We start from the raw sequence: 19341 nt of genomic DNA on the forward strand, positions 1-19341 counted from the left end.
CAGTTTAAGTAAATAAAGTCACTAAAGAATTGGCAGGTTTTAAGCGTAGATGCAAAGTCCTGTTGCCTCATTAAGTTCCCTATAATTTATGATACCCTTGCATGTATACATTGTGCTAATATTTGCTGCTGGAAGAAAAAAAATAATTGAATAAATCCTTAGACCTTTGAAAGGGCTATCACTTTTCTCTTTCTTTAAATTAGCCCCCAACAGGGTAAGAGAGACTTCACATTTTACATTAATCCAGTAACAAAATATATTCTATTCCTGTGTATGGGTAGTTTTAAGGATAGTAGCCTCTGGTAGTAATTGGTGATCTTTAATGTTTATTTCTGAATGTCAGGAGAGTTTCTATTTGAATTTAATTGACAGGTCAGCTTATATTTTAATTGAATTCAATCATTCATGACTGAAAAATAAATGTCTTTGTGATAAAGCAAGATTGATCAGAAAACAGGAGGTTTAGTCCACTGTGTATGTCATGGATAATGAGAATCTACATTTTTTTAATGCTGTGACTCCAAGTGACTTGGCGCCATTTTTCCCATTCCAATTTTCTCTCTAGTCTAATTACTTCCATACATTGAATTTCAAAAATCTTTCCCCTAAGCAGGGACATATTTGGGCTTACTACTCTTTCTTGCTTTCAGTAAGTGCACTTTTTGCCAAAGCAAGCCCTTGCTCACATCCCCTAACATGAATAATTAGTTCTATCCAACTAAATCTTGTTACCACTTTATCACCATTAATTTTTTTCCCTTAGAAATGTTTAGGTTCATGTTTTTTCTCCAGAAACCATGCTTCTCTATTACGTTGCCACACATTAGGTATTCTCTGGACCCCACAACTTCTGGCATGAGCTTCAAAATGATATCCAAGAGATCCTTAACAACAACAGATGACACTGAAAGGAAGCATGTTTGGACATTGCCATTTGGCACCTGCTGTAGACTATGGGTGTTGTACGTGCTCTCAAGGTTGTCCTCTCTGTGCAGGAGAGAAACTCATACCTTCTCAGATCTGACAGCGCAGTAAGAAATGAGAGGTTTTGAGGTGCTGCTGTTGTTTTCGTGTTTTCGGTGCTTTGTACCTATGAACTGTAGTAAAGATAGCCAGTCTCAAGCATTCTCAGGAGAAGAAAAAGACCACAAATGCTTATGAAGGAGCTTGAATAACCCAGGAGACAACATTCCTTAAGGCGCAATACAGCAGTGTCGATATTCAGCTGTCCAGTTCAAGCTGGCATTGTTTTTGTAGGTCCATTACAGCACTGAAGATTTTAAGGAGGCTGTAAAGCAAAACAAGAAGTGCCCTTGCAGATGTTTACTAATTGTTTTGTTTAGGTGAGCAGCATGGGAGAAAACAAAAGGTTTTTTGAAAGTTTAGTATTTGAGTGATGAAGGCTTTGCTGGAGGTTCTATGGGACTGGCAAAGCCAGTGCTTTATTAGCACTGCCGTACTCCTGCGATCAGTCACGTCTCTTCACTCCAGCCTAGTTCTCAATGAAAGGTCATGTCTTTTTTTTGTTCTAGTGAAAAATCACTTTATGTACATATACCGAAGTATTTTTAGGATGTTTAGGTTGTTACTAAGGCCTTCGGGTTCTATTTGCCTCCTGCTATTCAGGTACTGGGATTCCTTCCCTGCTGCTTTATTCCTTCCATTTCCCATTTCTTGGTTTTTTCCCTTTTCCATTTTGTACCCTTGCAAGAATTGAAGAATGGCTGAAAATTTCAGCATCACAAAAGAAAAAGTGAAAAAAAAAAAGAAATGTGGATATTGTTCACTTGATGGTATGTATATAATTTTTAAAAAGAGAGCATAGGGACATAAGGGATAAAAAAATCTGAGATATGGAGAATTTTTTTTGTGTGTGTGCAAAACTATTTTTTTTAGTTGAGTTTATTTCCTTGATTATGTGTCGAGCTGAACTTCAGGAGAAAGGAGTATTGCTGTTAGCATCCATGATTTCTTCAGCTTTGGTGAACAGAAGTACTTGCTTGCCCCATTAAGCAAAGCCCCATGGAGTTTGCATTTATTCAGTTACTTGTTAAATAGGGACATATTTTGCTGAAGGGGCTTAAGAGTTTCCTTTTCTAGAGGAGCAAAAGGACATTATCATCAGTAGGTTCTTTTTGCACCTTGTGAAAAATGAAACATGCTGCACAGCAGGGAAGGAGAGGGACTGAGGTTTAGAAGATACGTTCTATTTATGGAGACATTTTTCATGAGCCAGATCTGCAAGCATTAGCACACAGACTCATCCTGGGTATAGTCTAGAAATATTAACAGGGATGTAGAAGTACAGAGACAGAAGTAGTGCCAGCTATTTGTTAAAACACACCTATTTCTATTGCAGCTCCCTGTTGTCTCATAACAATTGTGATCAGAAATCGGAAGGCAAGTCAGGGAATCTTCCAGTATTTTCCCTCTCCTATGCGCAAAGATTGAGTCAGAGTTCGATTGTGAGTCCAATAAGGCAATGGGATAAAGAAACGTGAAGGAGGAAGAAAGAGGTAAGCAGACACTGAAACACCACACCATCCCTAAAAGACTACAAAACACAAATTAACCCACCTTTTCCCCTCCAAGCTGTCTGTTCTTTTGGACTATTTAACATACAGCTCTCCAGAACACGGCTGCTTTAGACTGGTTTTTTGTAGCACCACAGTACAGTGGGGGTTCAATTTCTGGAAGAAATTTTAAGTGCTATTGCGTTAAATATAGCAAATAAAGCGTTAGTTGCATATTGATATTCTCCGTTAGATCCTACTGCTGAATTTCAGGACATTTGAGAATAATGTCATGAGGTGTCTCACTGCAAAAAAGAAACATAAAATACACGATAAGTCAGAGAGTAGCAACCCAGCTTCTGTTTAATAGTTTGATGTGGACATCTTCTAGAAACGCAGAATGAATGGAACTGTTTCCATGGTACTTCTACAGGATTATGGCTAAGAATGTGCCATAAATCATGATGTTCCAGATGTGAGGCTAGTTAGGTAGTAAAGATAGCCAAGTGAAAGTGCACCTCCTCCCCATGCACAGCAGTGTCCTCCTGTAAGTCATTAAAAGGTTTGTGATTTATAATCAGCTTCTATAAATATTTATTGGGTCTTTCAAAAAGAATTATAATGGTGATGCTTGGAGCAGATTGACTTGTATGGGACCACAAGGCTCACAACACCACAAGCTGTTGTTCGCTTCTGTGCTATAATTCTTTGGAGACAGTTTACTTGAAGTTCCTGATGCCAACTATCGTGCTTCTGAGCCTTAGAAGCGAGAGGAATACCCAACGCAGACCCTACCCCATGCTGGGATCTGGGAACCCTGAAAATAAGGTCATTCTAGGTTTAGTAACAACCATAGTCTATGAGATGGTCCAGACTTTTAAGAATCATATGTACTAAATATTTTTATTTACTCTTATAAATAAATTTTTATTTTCTTCTATAAATAAATTTATGTTATTCCTCCCAGATCTACCTGGGGCCAGATTCACGTTGTACCTATTGTTTTTAGGTAATATGAGGAACTTTTGCTACAAGAAAGATCTGTGTGTAAATTAAATGTCCGTTAACTAAATGAAAGGCCGACTAGCTTGAGACGATGTTGCAAGTGTCCTCTATGTTACAAATACTGGTTCGTTGTATGGTACCTAATCTGCGATTACGCCCGTGCTGCAAGGAGAGGTGCGGTTACATCACAAGCAGGGTGCCTGGGCTAGCTTTTATCTGGCGACTAGGGAGTTGCTGTGACGGCGTGGGTTTCAGAATGGACTGTCCAAGGGTGTCGGTGGGGGATCCTGAACATGAACTGAAAGAACAAGCCCTCAGCGAGGTCTGTGCTGTTGCAGTTTCATTCATTTCTGGTACTCTATGTATATTAAAGATAATTCAGATATGACTATCTGTGTGGCACTCCCCGCTTGTATAGCAGTGCACCATATCCTAAATAGAATGGTAGCTTGCGGTATGGAGATAATGGTTATTATTCAGCATATCTCCTCTATAAAGATATGCAGGCAGTGTCTCTCCCCTTATGAGCTATTCATCTAATTCCTTCCTGAGGCTGTGAGTCATAGCACATCAGATTTGGGCTTAAAATTCAGAACCAAGTGTGCTAATATCATGTAGAGTCTTTCTGGCAAACACTGCAAATTCTCAGAACACACATCTGCAATTCTAAACATGCGAGAGACTTGGGTTACAAAGTTGAGTTTAGAACCAAGCTGCCAATATGCACAAAAAAGTTACTGCATCGCAGAAGGCATCAGCCAGTGACTGAGGTGATCGCCAGTTCTGCCTGAACGTAGGCTAAAGGCCTTGATGCTCACGGGTTCCTCTGCCTTTTCAGGTAACTATATTTTTCACTTACGTTCCAGCAACACTCTAAAAATAAACCTTCTCCGCCACACCCTGAGCCCACCAGGGCATCACAAGGATTTGACATGACACATTTTACCATATATAATCTCTATGCTAAAAAATAATCCTCATGGATTAGATGTTTTCATTATGCTCCAGAGCTGCTTCGAGGAAAGATCTAGGGAAGATACTCAAAATCAATGATCCACTGGTTTTATTGCTGAAGATTCCCTGTTAAAATTGCACGTATTGAGCACACATTAAACACAGCCAAATAGGAGGGAGAAGATGCCCGTGTTCCACTGCTGGATAGCAGTGATGGGGATATGGAAGAGTTGTAGCAGCTTTAGTGAACCTCTGCCCCTGAAATACCTATGGAGGCAACTGGGTAGTGTCTCCGTTACCTGGGCCGGTGCACCTTCTAAAAATAATTCAATATTCATCAAGGGATTTGAAGGTGGGATCAATAGTATTTGTGGGGAAACACTGAAAGTTTAGACAAAGTATTTTCACCATGTTTGGTGCTATTCTGGGTAACAATTCAAAGTCTAAAAACAACAATTGAGAATCGGGCCCCTAATAGTCAGGAATTCAAATAAATATACACCATATTCTGAAAGGTAGCCTCTTCCTGTCCTGAGTATAATGAAAATCCCGACGCTGGAAGCATTAACAGTTTGGCTGATGGAATAACCCCGGCTCCGCAGTGACCTATTGCCTCTTTCTGTCTGAAGCAGGTTAAAGCTGTGTCAGATGTGACAGGTATCAAGCCTATGTATATGCATTACGCCTGCACATTATATGTATGATGTGTTTAAATTAGTGCTTTTTTTCAAGTTCCAATTTAAATGAGTGCCTTTTTCAAGTTCTAATTTTATTGATGCAGGGAAAAGGAAGATACACATGCTATGTCATAACAACAGGGTAACCATATGCCACTCAATCATTTGATTTGCATTATGAAAACAGCATCAGGGTTTTCTGAAAACTGTCGTTTTGGAATGCCTAAGCTAACAGCTCAGTCACTCTTATCGCATAGTGAAGTTCCTGAGCCTGGAGTATTTCATCAATGACACTTCAACTGAAGAATTTTTAAAATATGCCGATTTTTTTTAGCGAAAAAATGTTTTAAAATATCTGCAAAAAAGAATGTTCTGAAGAAATTTTGAAACTTATATTTTGCCTTTTTTGAACACAACTTTGAACAAAAGTGTGAGTGCTTTTCCTGAGAACTTTTTATAGATGGGTGGTGGGTGTGTGTATTTAGAAACATTTATGTATATATGTTTATGCAAGTACTTATAAAGACATTACACTGTAGCACATGTCCAAAGTAGGGGGTTTTATTTTTTTCAGTGACGATCCACTGATGAATCTCTTGCTCTCTCACGTCCCAACCAGCAGGAGGATCCTGTCATTGTATAGCTGCAGTCCAGTGACTGCTTGGTCCTTTATCACCCTCTTTGGCTTTGAGATGCAACTAGTATCTGTTTAGCTGATGAAATGAGCAACTATTTAGCTGGTGCCTTCCAAGGAAGGGTGGTGAGTTATTTCCTAGCGAGCTGATTGACTGTAAGACAAAGGAAAATATCCCACTCTTGCCGCCAAGGCATACGGTCAGGTAGCCGGTATTTATCAGTTGTTTGTGCTGAACTCCTTTACACCTCGTGTATCTCACAAAGCCTGGTTTCCCTCCGGCATTTGTCTCCCTCCTGGCATCCTCCCCTTCGCTCTGCCAAGGACTGTGCGCTGGGTTAGGCAGCATGGTGGGCAGGGTTCCAGTTAGCAGCTGCGAGGCAGGTAGGATGTGCTTCTGGTCTTTTCGTAGATGTTAAGGACTGTAATTGTTGGTTTGTCCCCTTGTTCTACTTTACGACAAGCCTTAGGTTTGTAATTGCACTTTTTGCTAATGAAGATCTGCCCCTAGTCTATTCAAGCAGAATATTTAGCTTATGGTCTTGTTTACGGGAGCTGGAATCATTTAGCCAGAGGAAAGTCTTTTAGAAACAATGCTGTAGGGGATGTAGAAATATAAGTAAGTCCGTTAACTATATAATGAGAAAGGAAAGGAGCAGTAGGTACAACACTACCTTTTATATGGAGCACTCACCTAGGAATCAGGAGACCTAAATTTAAATCCCAGCTGTGTCTTTGCACCCCCACGTAATGTTAGGTAGTTGCTTAATTTTTGTGTCTCAGTTCCCCATCAGTAAAATGGAGGTAACGTGCAATTTACAGCGAGGCTTAGAGCAGATAAAGATGGAGAGATAGTCAGAAACAATGGGAGGAGGGGCCCACACAAGTGGCACAAACAGACATATATATCATCATTATGGATTTTTCCCTCACAGCCCAGCAAGGTGGCTCTTTAACATGTATAATCCCCATGGTAAAAATCATCCTAGTGAATGAGATGTTTGTGTGCTGTGCCGAGAAATGTTCCTTGTGTGAGAAATCTCCACCTAAATAAGAATGCTCTGGAGACACTTAAGGTACAAATAAAAAATGGTTATGTCAACTGCTGTGTATCTTTTAAGCAAGAGAAATGTTACTTTTTTACATTGCCTCAGTCTTTCTCCTGATTTAACTGCCAAAAAGTCCTCTGATCACAACAGTGTTGTTGTATAGCTTGACCTGCTGTGCTGATCCTAAGTACTGCAATATATTTTAAGGTGGAATGAGCTGTGAGCATTTTAAATTGGGTTATGTGCCTTAAGGTGGCAGTTGCTGCTCCCAGGCACAATTAGAGTAATGAAATGAAAGCTGATTTAATGGTTACAATAAAAGAAATAAAATAGCGAGGTCTGGCCAGACCAGTTTTTATTCAAGTTTCTATTAAGAAAGAATGGAACTCATAAAAGTAATACCAGGCTGGAAATCATAATGTTTTTTCATATCATGGTGAAGATTGGATATGTTCTTGCTGAAATATATTTTTTTTAAATAAATTATCTTTAGTATTTATAATCGGCAACAGAAATATATTTCAGAGTGTGTTCTCCCATAAGGAGGCTGGCTTACATTTATCTGAGCTATATTTTGTCAATAAAGAGGTAATAATAAATAGAGACACACACCTGAAAATATTTTAATGGACTATTTGTCTATCCTATCATCTTTGATCTGTAGCGAGAGGGATTTATGGATGTTGGCCTGGGGAACAAACACACAGAGAAATGCTCCCAGTTTCTTCTCCCGTAGGAGAGGCCGCGTGATTATCTTTGTGCATCAAACGTAGCCCGGTGGAGGTGGAGCCACGTCCCCATTTCCACCCTGCGTCACCCATCCAGCCAAATGCTGAAGTCAGCGGAGCTCTGACAAGCCTGGTCCAGGGGCCCTGTCTGCCTGGTGACATGCTCCATAGGAATCCTGGGGAGCAGGAATATCCCTTAAAATGGCTCATTACAGAGGGGGTTGTTGTGTGTGGGTCTCATCCCCATTGCTGTCGGGCTCAGGCTGTTGGTATGGCTGCGGTTAGTTATTGTCCTGGGACTGAGTCGGGAGTCAGCAGGTGCAGAAAATGCCTGGAATTTCCATTTATAAGCTTTCACTTTCTGAACATGAGATGTCCTTAGGTAAAAGAAATACAGCAGGTTTTTTCATAGTCTGCCGTGTAAGCCTGTACTTTCCAGAACCCAAACCCCCTTTAGTTTACCATATTGTTTGGGAAAATACATAGATAAATGGCACCCGATAAACACGGATTCAAATAAGGCAGAAAGATAATAGTGTACTCTTCATGGAAAACTTTACATCCTAATCCGCCTTTCCCTGAAAACCCAAGAATTTGTCACATTTATTTCAACAACAACAGATAAAGTGACTACATAGCTTTGGGAATTAAAGGTATCTTCCTATCTTTTACCAGTTTTGCTAGATAATACAAAGCAGTCTAGTTAGGCTGGGCCTTTACAGGAGGCCAGCTCCCAAACACTGCTGCTGGCTTTCGGATAGAGCTGGATAGAAGCAAGGATGGATAGAACAAGGATGTAAATAAATAAAAGCTAGAGGGGAGTTATTGAAAGATACAAATACGATCTAGATTCTGTACTATTGTGGAGTTTTAATGAGAGTGGCCATCATAAATAAAAAAAAATTATTTTGTGGAATATCTAAACATCTTAGTGAAATTAGAGGGAAAAAAAATCCTACTGCTTTACAAAATATGTGAATTCAGGGGTGGTTTTGTTCTATATATGCGTCTTTCTTGATAACATCATCTTTCTCATTGTTTATTTAGGCCCAGATATTGCATTAATAGCATACAGTCAGTGTGATAAATTAATCAATCTTGACAGAAGACAGATAAGTAACTGTATATTCCATTAATACACTATAATTTCTGATTAGTTTCATATTTGACTAGAATCATAACTAGCCATGAAAAAACCTTAGTTTTAGAGCTAATGAAGAAATAAACTACACGAGCTGAGTGACTCAAGGAGGCGGCCGTCTTGTGTGATAGAAACGTCTTTTAATATAGCAACTCTGTCCTAGAACCAGGTGACCGTAGAAAAAACGGCAGCGTCCCCAGGAGAGCTGTTAACGGAGGCTCTCCTTTGTGCTGGAAAGAAAACTCTCGCCAGGCTGCTTAGCACAGCAGTCTGAAGTTCACGCAGATGAGACCTTTTCTAATGTGTCGTGTGCAAAACAATGTCTTTTAAAGTAAAGTGTTAATTAAAATCGACATTTCTTACAGTGGCAGTCCTGGAAAGTACTATCATTTGTAATGCCAATTCACTGTGGACCAAATTTATCTGCTGTATGCCTATTTTACATTCATCAAAATGACAATTAGGCATTTTAAGCAGCTCAAAACATCCCAGACAACTAAATATGATTTCCTGTGCAGAACACCTTAACCTTAAACAGATTAGTGAAGTCTAAGCTGCAAATTACACTTCTCTTTAAACCTGCTCCGCTCACAGTTCCCTGGTTTTCCGAGGAGTGACGTTGCATGGAGCAGAGCAGCGCTGAGGAGTTACACCGTGGCCCAGGCACCCAAACAAAACTCCCAAGGGTTTGTCTGGACAAAAAGGAATAGAGAACTGTTTCAATGGGGAACCATCTGACTGTACTACTGACAGTCAGACCGGTCCAGTCGTCATTCAGCATGTTGATCCATAGATACATTTAGACATCTGACATTTTAATAGGTTGGAGAAGAGTTGAAGGATGCGGTATTTTTACCCTAAGTTTTCTTTATTCGTACACGCGGCTATAAATATATTTATATTTTGCAAGTTCTTTAAATAAGCATCCCTGCGATATGACTTTTCTTACTAATTCACAAGTTAAGTATTTTGCAGATAACATATCATTTAACGTCTTGATTATTAGTGCAACATCCTTTTCTCTGATATTGACCGATATTAATGTTACCAACTCATTTCCATTCAGACTATTGCTGCTGAAATCATCCCCTGGATTATGTGATTGGCTCCTTCTACTCCACTGAATCAAATATTAATCGTTTTCCCTCTGTAAAGCCATATCCTACTTTTCCTGTGAGCTTCTAGGAAGCAGAAGTAGCTTGACTTCTCTCCCCAGCCTGACAACCACCCCCGCAGACCACTTGCAGTGTGTCGGTGCCTTTTCCACGTTGCTCTTGACCCTCTATATAATCCTCAGTGAAACAAACCCATTTTCTTCGTTAAAGCTCTCCCGACAGGCGTTAGGCTGCCAATGTGCTGAGACCGCTGACTAAATTGCTGACCAAAGCTGTGTCATGGTTTCCTTGAACTGTCCCTGCTTTTGTTTGTCTGTTGTTTGACATCTTCTCTCAGAAACTTTTTCGGTCAAGGACTTTGATTTATTTTCTTTGCACAGTGTGTTAAGGCCATAGACCACAAGTGAGAGAATTGTTTTCTCACAGTAGTACAAATAATAATGTCTAAGGCTGGACTCTAAGCCATGCCGATCAAAACCTTTCAAATCAGGGTACCATATGGCCATAAGTAAAACTCCATAAATGAAGTAGTTTTAACTTGTGAAATGCATTCTAGTATATGCAAGAACCCACCTTCTTGCACCCTGCACACTTTAAAAAAAGCATAATCACGTCACTTCGTGCCCAGATATTGCCCACTTAAGTGTGTAGTTTGAAATCCAAATGGGCACTTGAACTTCAGCTCTGACTTTGTTCAAGTCAAACGCCAAAATTCTGAATACTCCCTTGGGATAATCTTTTTTTTTTTAACATGCCACTTTTGCTCCCATCAAAAGATGGAAAGTGCTCCACTGGGACAATCATTAAAAATAAACCAAATGAATCTGTAATTATCTTATTCCTGTGTAGTATAATTTATCTAGCCCTAGTAGTTATGGAACCTGCAGTTACTGCGATCTCAGTTCCGTTGAGTTTAATGGGACTTTTCCCAGTCTCTTTGGTGAGTTTTGGACCAGGTCCTCAACAGAGGGTATGTGCTAGTTGTGTCTGGGTTTGGCAATGAAGAGATGATCTGATTTAATTTGTATCATCAGGAGGCGAGGTTTTGCAACGCATCCTCTTCTGTCTGCTTTCAAGCTTCTTCCTGAACTTTGAACAACCGTTATTGAAAATGTGAGTCATGATAGCACATTAAATATTAAAACCAGTTTAAGATTTAATCCCAATTTATAGTTCAGCTTTGTCTAATTTACTGCATATTACACAATTTCCTTTACCGATAACTTTTAGTGTGCTATATAAATAATAAATCAGCCTCTCATGATTCTCAATTGTTCTAATATGGTTTTATATTAAACTTACATTTGCCATTGTTTAAATGTTGCTGGACCAATTTATTTTATTTTTTCTCTTTTACCTTTTCTGCCTGCACATCAGTTCTTTTATAATGTTATAGGTTCTATCTAGAAAATTATAGGTATTCAAGCATTCAAGTTCTTTTTTATCATTTCTTTTAAAGCAGAATAGAAATAACATTAGCATGCATAAATGACAAAGCAAAAACATAAGTTCAGTAGGTTATAGGAGTTCATCCCTAATCAGTGACAGTAATTCTGGTGTCACTGTGTTCTGTATTCCGCTTATACCATCAACGGAGAGCATTAGATCCTCATCTTGCTAATACTTACGCAGGTCTTTGTGTTTAGTATTATGCATTTGCCCCTAGGGAGGTTACTTTGCCTTAGTTTCAAAACGTCGGGGTTTTATAACTGCCCAGCTTTCAGTTGAAAGTTAAATGTGTTTACCTAATTCACTTAGGCATTTAAAAATTTGATGTGGTAGCTACGACCTGTGAAATATTATCAGCAATGTCTCTTTTTCTCTGATTTTCTCCGACCTTTGCCCTCCACGATGTGAAGCGGTTTTCTGGTATACCTGTGCTTTTGTGGCACAGCTGAAAGAAGTGCTCACCGTTGAAAGCCAGAGTAGGAAAGCAAAGGGGAAGGTTGAGAAACACAGGGAGCTGCCCCCCAAAGGAGAGAAAAAAAACAAAGGCGGCAGGCAGCATACGCGTTAAAGAAGCATTATCTGGCTTGATAATGCCGATGCAATCGCTAGCTCTGTGCCCAAATGAGAACGGTTTTATCTCTCGGCTGGCCTGCTCCTTCTCAATCTCCCTTAATATTGTTTTTCCTATTTACCAAAAAGAATCAGATGTGCTGTGAGTAATGTATGGTGGGTTTAATTGCAGCCTCCAGCCAACTCTACTTTTGGTATTTTTCAGCATACATGCAGAATATTGATATTTAGTTCATACTGTATGTGATAAGTGAGGCTTTTCTCATGTTTAGACTGTAATCATTAATGGCAAGATTTCATTAGGTGGGACTGCCAAAAGCTTTTTTTTTTCCAGACACGAAGGAATCTGTTTCTAAAGGCTATTTTATAAAGGGTGGGGAAAAAAATATTTTATTTTTTTTTAATTCCTGTGGGTTGATGGATGAAGGAGAAATTAGGAATTATTTAACTAATCTTCATTTCCACGTGATATGAACAAGGAAGTAAATATTGGGGAAGTAAGGACACTAAAGAGAGAGTTTGGATCTTGAGAATGTTTCATTGAAGACAGAAAAAAATAAAATTGTCTTTATGTTTTTAGGGAAAAAAAAATCATTAAAACTTGCTTTTCTCTCAAATCAATTGAAAAAATTCTGAAAGCAGAAGAAAGAAGTAGTATATTATACAGAGAGGTTACAGCCTATGGGTATCCTAGAGAACAAAACTTGAGACATAAAAGAAGCCAACAAGAAATAATGATGTGTTTAAGGCTCAACATCTCAATATTTTTTATTTTCTATTCCCTTCCACTGAGCAGGTGGTTCTGACATTATGCACGTAAATGTTTTATTTAAAGCTCTCCTTCAACCGAAGTGTAAATTTGGAGGGGGGAAGATGTTAAATATTGAATATGGACTCTTCTGGTAAACTCCTGTCTAAGAAAATGAGTATCTATAAACTTTTACTCCAATCTTCAGACATTCATACGTAGAGTCTACACCAGGAATGTGACCTGCTCATAGTATCAAGGCCTTGTGCAGTTCTTCTGCAGTGTTTCTGCCTGAATTCCCAAGAGAATTAGGATTCAGGATGATAAAGTTTCACAATCTTCTCCACTGAACAAAAACCATACAGTCAGGTAGAGCACCTGTATTTAATAAGGACAGTATTTAATTCAGAGAATAATCTGCAATGTGATGTGTTGTGGGGATTGCAAAGGGCTAAACACTTCAGAAAACCCAGACTAAATCATATCTGACTACTTGTTTAAAAAAATAATAAAAAAAATCTTAGCCCTTCATACCTCACCGTTACCTGCAAAATGTGACAAGCTCGTTTTCTGTGTGCAAGGACTTGCTGGGACTCTGTTAACAAACAAAGCAGTCCAAAGAGCCCGACCTTGCCTAATCTGTCCTAGATTGTGAAATTGTTGCAGAACGTCCTGGGTAAGGAAACCTTTGTGAGAGAGAGGTTCAGACGAGAGCGCCACTGATTGTGGGGTGTCTGACCACCGAAGACAGTTTAAGGAGGCCAGTTAAGCGGAACGGTCCCAGAGAGCTGTGACAGCCAGGGGGTATGGCCCAGGAGACCCGAGAAGAAAGCAGCTGGAGTCAGCCCACAGAAGTGGGGCAGCATGGAGGAAGCAGTGATCTGGGTGGCAGAAGCAAGAAGGGGGAGCAAGTGAGACCTCCAAAAAAAACCAAAATTGGGGACCACTGAATTAGGAACCTCTAGGTCCTACTAATAAAACTTTATAGCTTTGGTGTTTTCTTAAAGTTATGTAGTAAGGTATTTACCTACTTTGGGGAGCTGTGGCTTGAAACACTTTAAAAAAAAAAAAAAGCGTGGGGTTGTCAGTGAGGTTCATTGTCTTCTGTTACCTGGTTTACGGCAAAATTGCTTAGCACTCAGGGTGGCGCCTGTAACAAAGAAAAATTATCTTACTCCACAAATGACATGCAGCAGCTGGGAGGAAAAATGAAGCAGACGGCATTTTCTTACAGCGGCGTTCGATGGTGCTGTTGTCGCCGGCTCCTCGGAGACGGCAGTTTTAGGCCATTTCTCACTCAGAGCAGAGCGTGCATCATGGGCATGCTGAGACCAACCGCAAAGGCACGAGACAGGAGCTACAGTTTCTTCTGTAACTGTTCTTCTGTTTGAACTGTTATTTTATTACTTGCTCGTTTTACATTCTATTAAAATGGGAAAGGAGTCTCTCCTTGCTCTTCTCCATTACTCTGAGCATAGCTTGTACATAAAAGGAGAGAATCGAGTACTTCCATGGACTTTGCCGTCATTTTCCTTCATGCGGTGTTCTCCACTGAACTCCACAAGGCAGCGGGGACGGGGGCACTGTACCCTACCCGAGAGCCCTGGGGAGAAGGAGGCGGCGGGAGAGGGCTAGTGAGGCAGAGAGCCCGGGAGCCTGCTCTCGGAGGGGAGGCTCTCCAGACCGACAGGCGGAGCCAAAAGCAGGCCAGGAGGTGGAGGGGGGGAATACATTTCCAGATTTTTGGGGAGGGGAAGGGACATCTTTGATGTCTGTCTTAGTTGTCAAAACATATCCCTGAAACTTAGAAGCAAATGGCTAGTGCATTTGACTGTTTGTTTAGGGTAACTGGAAGAACGATAAGTCTTTACAACGGTTTGTGACAGTTTTTTATTTTCTAGCAATGGAAAATTACATAATAATTAACAATTAGATGATCATGACACTAGAAACCTTCCACAGCCTGTACCTCTCATTCACAAGAGCTGGTGTGCAAAAAACAATGAGGACATTATAGACAGAAGTAAAAGAAGAAGAGATTTTAGACAAGTGTTGTATCAACTGAAAACAAGAATTGCTGGGTTTAGCACTGGTTGTTGATGATTTAACCAATAAATACAACTTTTTGAATTTAAGGTTTTTAGGACTTGTGGAATAAAATACCTAAGGAGGTTTATTCAAGCAAGCACTGAGTATTTTTTGTTGTTCCTACAGCATCTGGTATATAAGCAAGTTTCACGTTGCAGTTTACAGTGTACCAGAGACATTAGGAGCACACAGTGCCACGCAGTTGCAGCATTTATTATATTGTTATGAATTACTTCAATAAGTATAGTCAAATTAGGAGGAGCAATTTGTGGGTAGCCGGAGCAGCTTTTTCTCTGTATTGGGTAATGCAGTAATGGAAAGACCACCAAAACTGTTTTCTGTGCTGATTGTGATCTTGTCAAAGAAACTGATTTCAGCTAGTCTTTGTTATCATTTGGCTTTGTGATATCTAAAAACGGTTATGATATTTCAAGAAGTGTAGCCTTCTAAGTAGCATCTGAAATGAATGACAACATACGGCTCTAAGGGGTGTAAAAATACCCTTGGGACGGATCGGCTCCGTGTTTAACAAAGGAGCTGTACCTATAACCTTGGTTACATGTCTGTGAGTAGGACATAGCGTTCTGTCTCCTGACGGTGCTTCTGAGAGTCACAACGTCATTCCAGAAGACACAGAGTGGCTGGCAGTGCCAGCTTTAAGATGCAAAGTATAAAACTAAAGCCCTGGCCACCTCCGGTCATTAAAATTCTCAGGGAAGCTTTTTTTTGTTAGAGAGGCAGTTATTAACCCAGCGTGCTGGCAAAATTCCCGCTTCGGTCAATGACATTCAACAAAAGTTTCCTTGTGTAGAAAAGTTATTAATTGTTTTATAATGTGGAGCATTTGTTCTGTTGTGGAGGTGGCTGCCACTTCTGTGATGGGCGAATGCTTAGGATAAGCGATGCTATATAAAGTTGGTTTTAGACAGAATGGATGAAATCTATAATCTTTCTGTACAACTGTGACTCTGTAATCGTCCCCGTAGCATCTGGTTATCATGGACAAAATGGCAAGGCCAAACTAACTTCTGGGGAGTATTGCGTGTTGCCGAAATTTAAGGTCAAGATTCTGGTTTTGACATTTCAAGTTTATGAATATTCTTCCTCCTTTATTAACAGTTTAAGTACAAAAGGGACCAGCATTGCTACAGCTATTATCCTTAAAAGCAAAAATATTTTTATAGCTGAATTACTAGCCATTTTGAGGATAGCTCTCTTCCAGGAATACACCCTTCCCGTTTATAAAGAAATTCCTCTGTACCAGAGAGTTCTATCTTGATTATTTAATTCTAAATATTATTTAAATCATTGGCTGATGTTACACAAAGGTTTTTTATCTTTCTGTGAACTTTTGATATATCTGCGTAATTGTCACGTTTTCTGCGGGTCCTTCGTGCTCAGTTCTCCAGGCTGTCTCCCCAAGTGTTCTGCATATTGATCGATAATTTTCATGCACAACAGGAGGAGCCAACTGCAGCAATCTGACAGAGCTGAATTCTGCTTTTATATCAGCATAAAGCGAGTGAGTGCTGATCGTGCTTATTTGAAGTCTACTTAGTTTGGCAAGTCTTAGTAGCAGGCTGCAGGATGAGCGGCCAGATTTTCTAATAAATGCAGGCTTAGACGATGCATTCCTCAAAAGACAGCGCCTTTGCTCTCCGGGGGGGGGTTCTGCCACTCTCTTGAACCAGAAGATACTTTAGGGTTAGATTCGAGGCTAGCTGGAGAAGCGCTACGTCGGTATTTGTATTTGCATATATAACCCTCTATGCAACGCAAGAAGAACCAGGGCATCAGATTCTGTGTGTGTCAACAGAAATCAAACACATTTGTCAGAAAACTCTGCTCTTCCTGCCTGGGGGCTCAGTCAGTGTCTCTACAACGTGCACGTAGTTCATGCGATATGGCTATAATCAGGGGGTTGATCATGTGCAGATTTTACTGTACTGTCAGCATAATACTTGGATCTGTATTTTTGGAATCTAGAAATCTAGATCTCTAAATTTCTTTTAACTAGATGCTGGATTTTCTTTTGTAATTGCTTAGCCTAGTCCTGCTGTTTAATTCCTACAGAATTTTTCTGGCTAAATGGCATTCCAGCATCAGTGCGTGAAGCTGACCTGTTCTCTGTGGATAACCAGCTTCAGAGTTACCAAAATATCCATGGGACGTATCCAGCAACATCGCTACGTTTCTCAGATAACCACGGGAGGTATTCAAGCCACATGAAACCTAGTGCGAACACACTTGTAAAAGCTTTTAAGCAGCAACCCACAGCGTGATTGCCTCTGATCATTCCGAAGGAAACTTTGTTCAAGATTTTTCAAAGGCTGAACATTGATCGAATGCATTATTTGTGATGCAGAACAACTGTGTTTACATCATGATGCCTAGAGGAAATCTGAGCTTCAGTTAGATTTTCTTTAATGTATTTGCTATATTATTTTCAGTTTTAAAAATACATATGGGCACAGATTGTGTATGTGGACAAACTGTGGTCTTATTAAAAGCTCTTGGTTTACACTGGGTTTGTCTGTGGCCCTTCATAAGTAAATTAACCACTAAAAATTGGGGACAACCAGAACAATCCCAGTCGTGCAGAAAGTCAGGGGACACAAATATTGTGGAACAGCATTGTTACGGTTTCCCTTCAGCTTTATCTTAATTGTTGTTTCTTATATGTTTTAGTGCATGTACTAATTAAGCTCCCTCATTTAGTTTCTTATCCTCCTTCTCTCATAAGTGTCTCTTGCTCAATGACTATAATTAAGGTATTCTGCCTGAAAGGAAATGAATAGAGTTGAATAATAGCCAGCAGAGCGTTTATAATGCCTCCCCAGACTTTTGAACCGTATAAATTTTGAAGATGCTTGCACCTAGCATTTCATTTCATACTAATGTTCGTACTTAAGATGTTTATTGCGTTATGTATAGTTGTATGAATGATCTGTAATCTATGTCATACACTGACCATTAAACAAGAAAATATTTGCCTCTGGAAAAAAAACACTGGGAAAATAATTTTTGATGATAAAAATGTTCTTCAGTTGTAACAGAAAAGAACACGATCTAACAAACGACAACTGGCTCTAGAAAAATTCCGGTTAGAAGTAAAGAATTTTTTTAAGCCATGAAATACAGTTCTGAAATGGATGACTTGATGATGCAGCTTCCAAACTATCTGGAGATGCCACAGATTCTTCATTATGTTGCAATGAAGCACGTGCAAATTAAACCAAGAGGGACGGACATCATGTGGGAATAATTCTTCACTTTGTGGACATAAAGCATGGACAATCAAAACAGTCCCTCTGTTAGCCGTAACCCTACATCTAGTATTTTATAACAGTATTTATTTTTACTTCATATTTATAGTACAGAATTTGCAACTAATTTATGTAGCTGTATTTACATATTACAGCTGCTTTGTGTATTTGCCCACAAGATAGTCAAGTCAAATTCTTTTTTGTTATGTTTTTACCAAATTACACTTAGAAATAGTTTAGCTTGTTTTGATTTTAATGAAAATCCTTTTGAACAATTTTCAGACAACTCTAGAAGTGATATGAAACGTATCACTGGAAACCATCAAGGTAGAATAAGACCCTAAAGGAAGCAATGCATTATCACGGTTCAATGGAAGAAAGTAGATACAGTCAGAAAAGTCTGGGATTCATTTTGTCTCTGCTGTTTGTTTCTAACGCAGTCAAAGAAAAAGAGCTTAATTTGAAAATAACAAAGAACAACTCTGTCAGTCCTGTTGAGAAAATATGTCCAAAACCCTGACGTGTTTATCACGTGTTCCTTACTCGTGCAGGCTCTGAAGCAGTGAGACTCACGCCCCAGGCACAGTACGGTGTGCGTGCCACACATACATTAGGCTATCAACCAGTAACCAATTACTCCCCAAACTACGTGGCATGACTGTGACACTGAAATGGTGGGGAAAAGACTATTCGTACATCATACTGTGCTAATGTATAAAAAACATACAGTAACTATTGTATACATTTTCAGACAAATACCAAGTTTTTAGAGTCTGTGTCTGCCATGAAGTAATTTCTCAGGTAAACAGGAGGCTTGAGCCAGTCGTTTAATAGTTCTTGTTTTGGCACATGCTTGCTGAGAGATCTCAAGCAAAAATAGTTCCAAACATTAATATCAATGTTCAAAAGATGCATCCAAATTGTCCTACAGCATAGCTAATAATGGACTCGCTCCTCACCTGTACTGGAGGCAGTACAAAAATATGAAAAACCCAGCAGCTTTCTGACCCTTTATGATTCCCAAGCCTTGGGTTAGCTGGTGGCCTGTTTATCCCGTGGTGTAACTTAAAACAGCCTTAAGGCTGCTCTCATCTGCCCCCGTCCAAATTTAGCAGTACGCCAGAGGATTCCCTGAAGGTCCCTCTGGGCTGGAGACCAAGAGGGGTTTGGCACAGACCCGATGTGGCTGACTCCCAGCTGCTCAGGTTTCCTGATCAAACGCCGGAGCAGGTTGCCCAGAGAGGTTGCGGAGTCTCCATGCTTGGAGAGACTCAAACCCTGACTGGACACGGCCCTGGACAACCTACCCCAGCAGCTGCCCTTGCTTGAGCAGGGTGTGGGACTAGCTGATCTCCAGAGGTGCCTTCCGGCCCCAGCCACTGTGTGTGCGATTGTGTAACACTC

The 19341-nt window shown here is 39.9% G+C and overlaps 1 long non-coding RNA gene across 1 annotated transcript in view; it reads left to right on the forward strand.

Annotated features, from left to right (window-relative positions):
- Positions 1 to 17544, forward strand: part of LOC141750404 (uncharacterized) — a 117440-nt gene extending 99896 nt beyond the window's left edge. The window contains exons 2-3 of the long non-coding RNA XR_012589656.1: positions 2360 to 2516; positions 16745 to 17544. This is a non-coding gene — a long non-coding RNA (uncharacterized LOC141750404). The remainder of the gene's footprint in view (positions 1 to 2359; positions 2517 to 16744) is intronic.
- The last annotated feature ends 1797 nt before the right edge of the window (positions 17545 to 19341 follow it).

This window comes from Larus michahellis, chromosome 12 (genome assembly GCF_964199755.1).
Source record: "Larus michahellis chromosome 12, bLarMic1.1, whole genome shotgun sequence".
NCBI classification, from domain to species: domain Eukaryota; kingdom Metazoa; phylum Chordata; class Aves; order Charadriiformes; family Laridae; genus Larus; species Larus michahellis.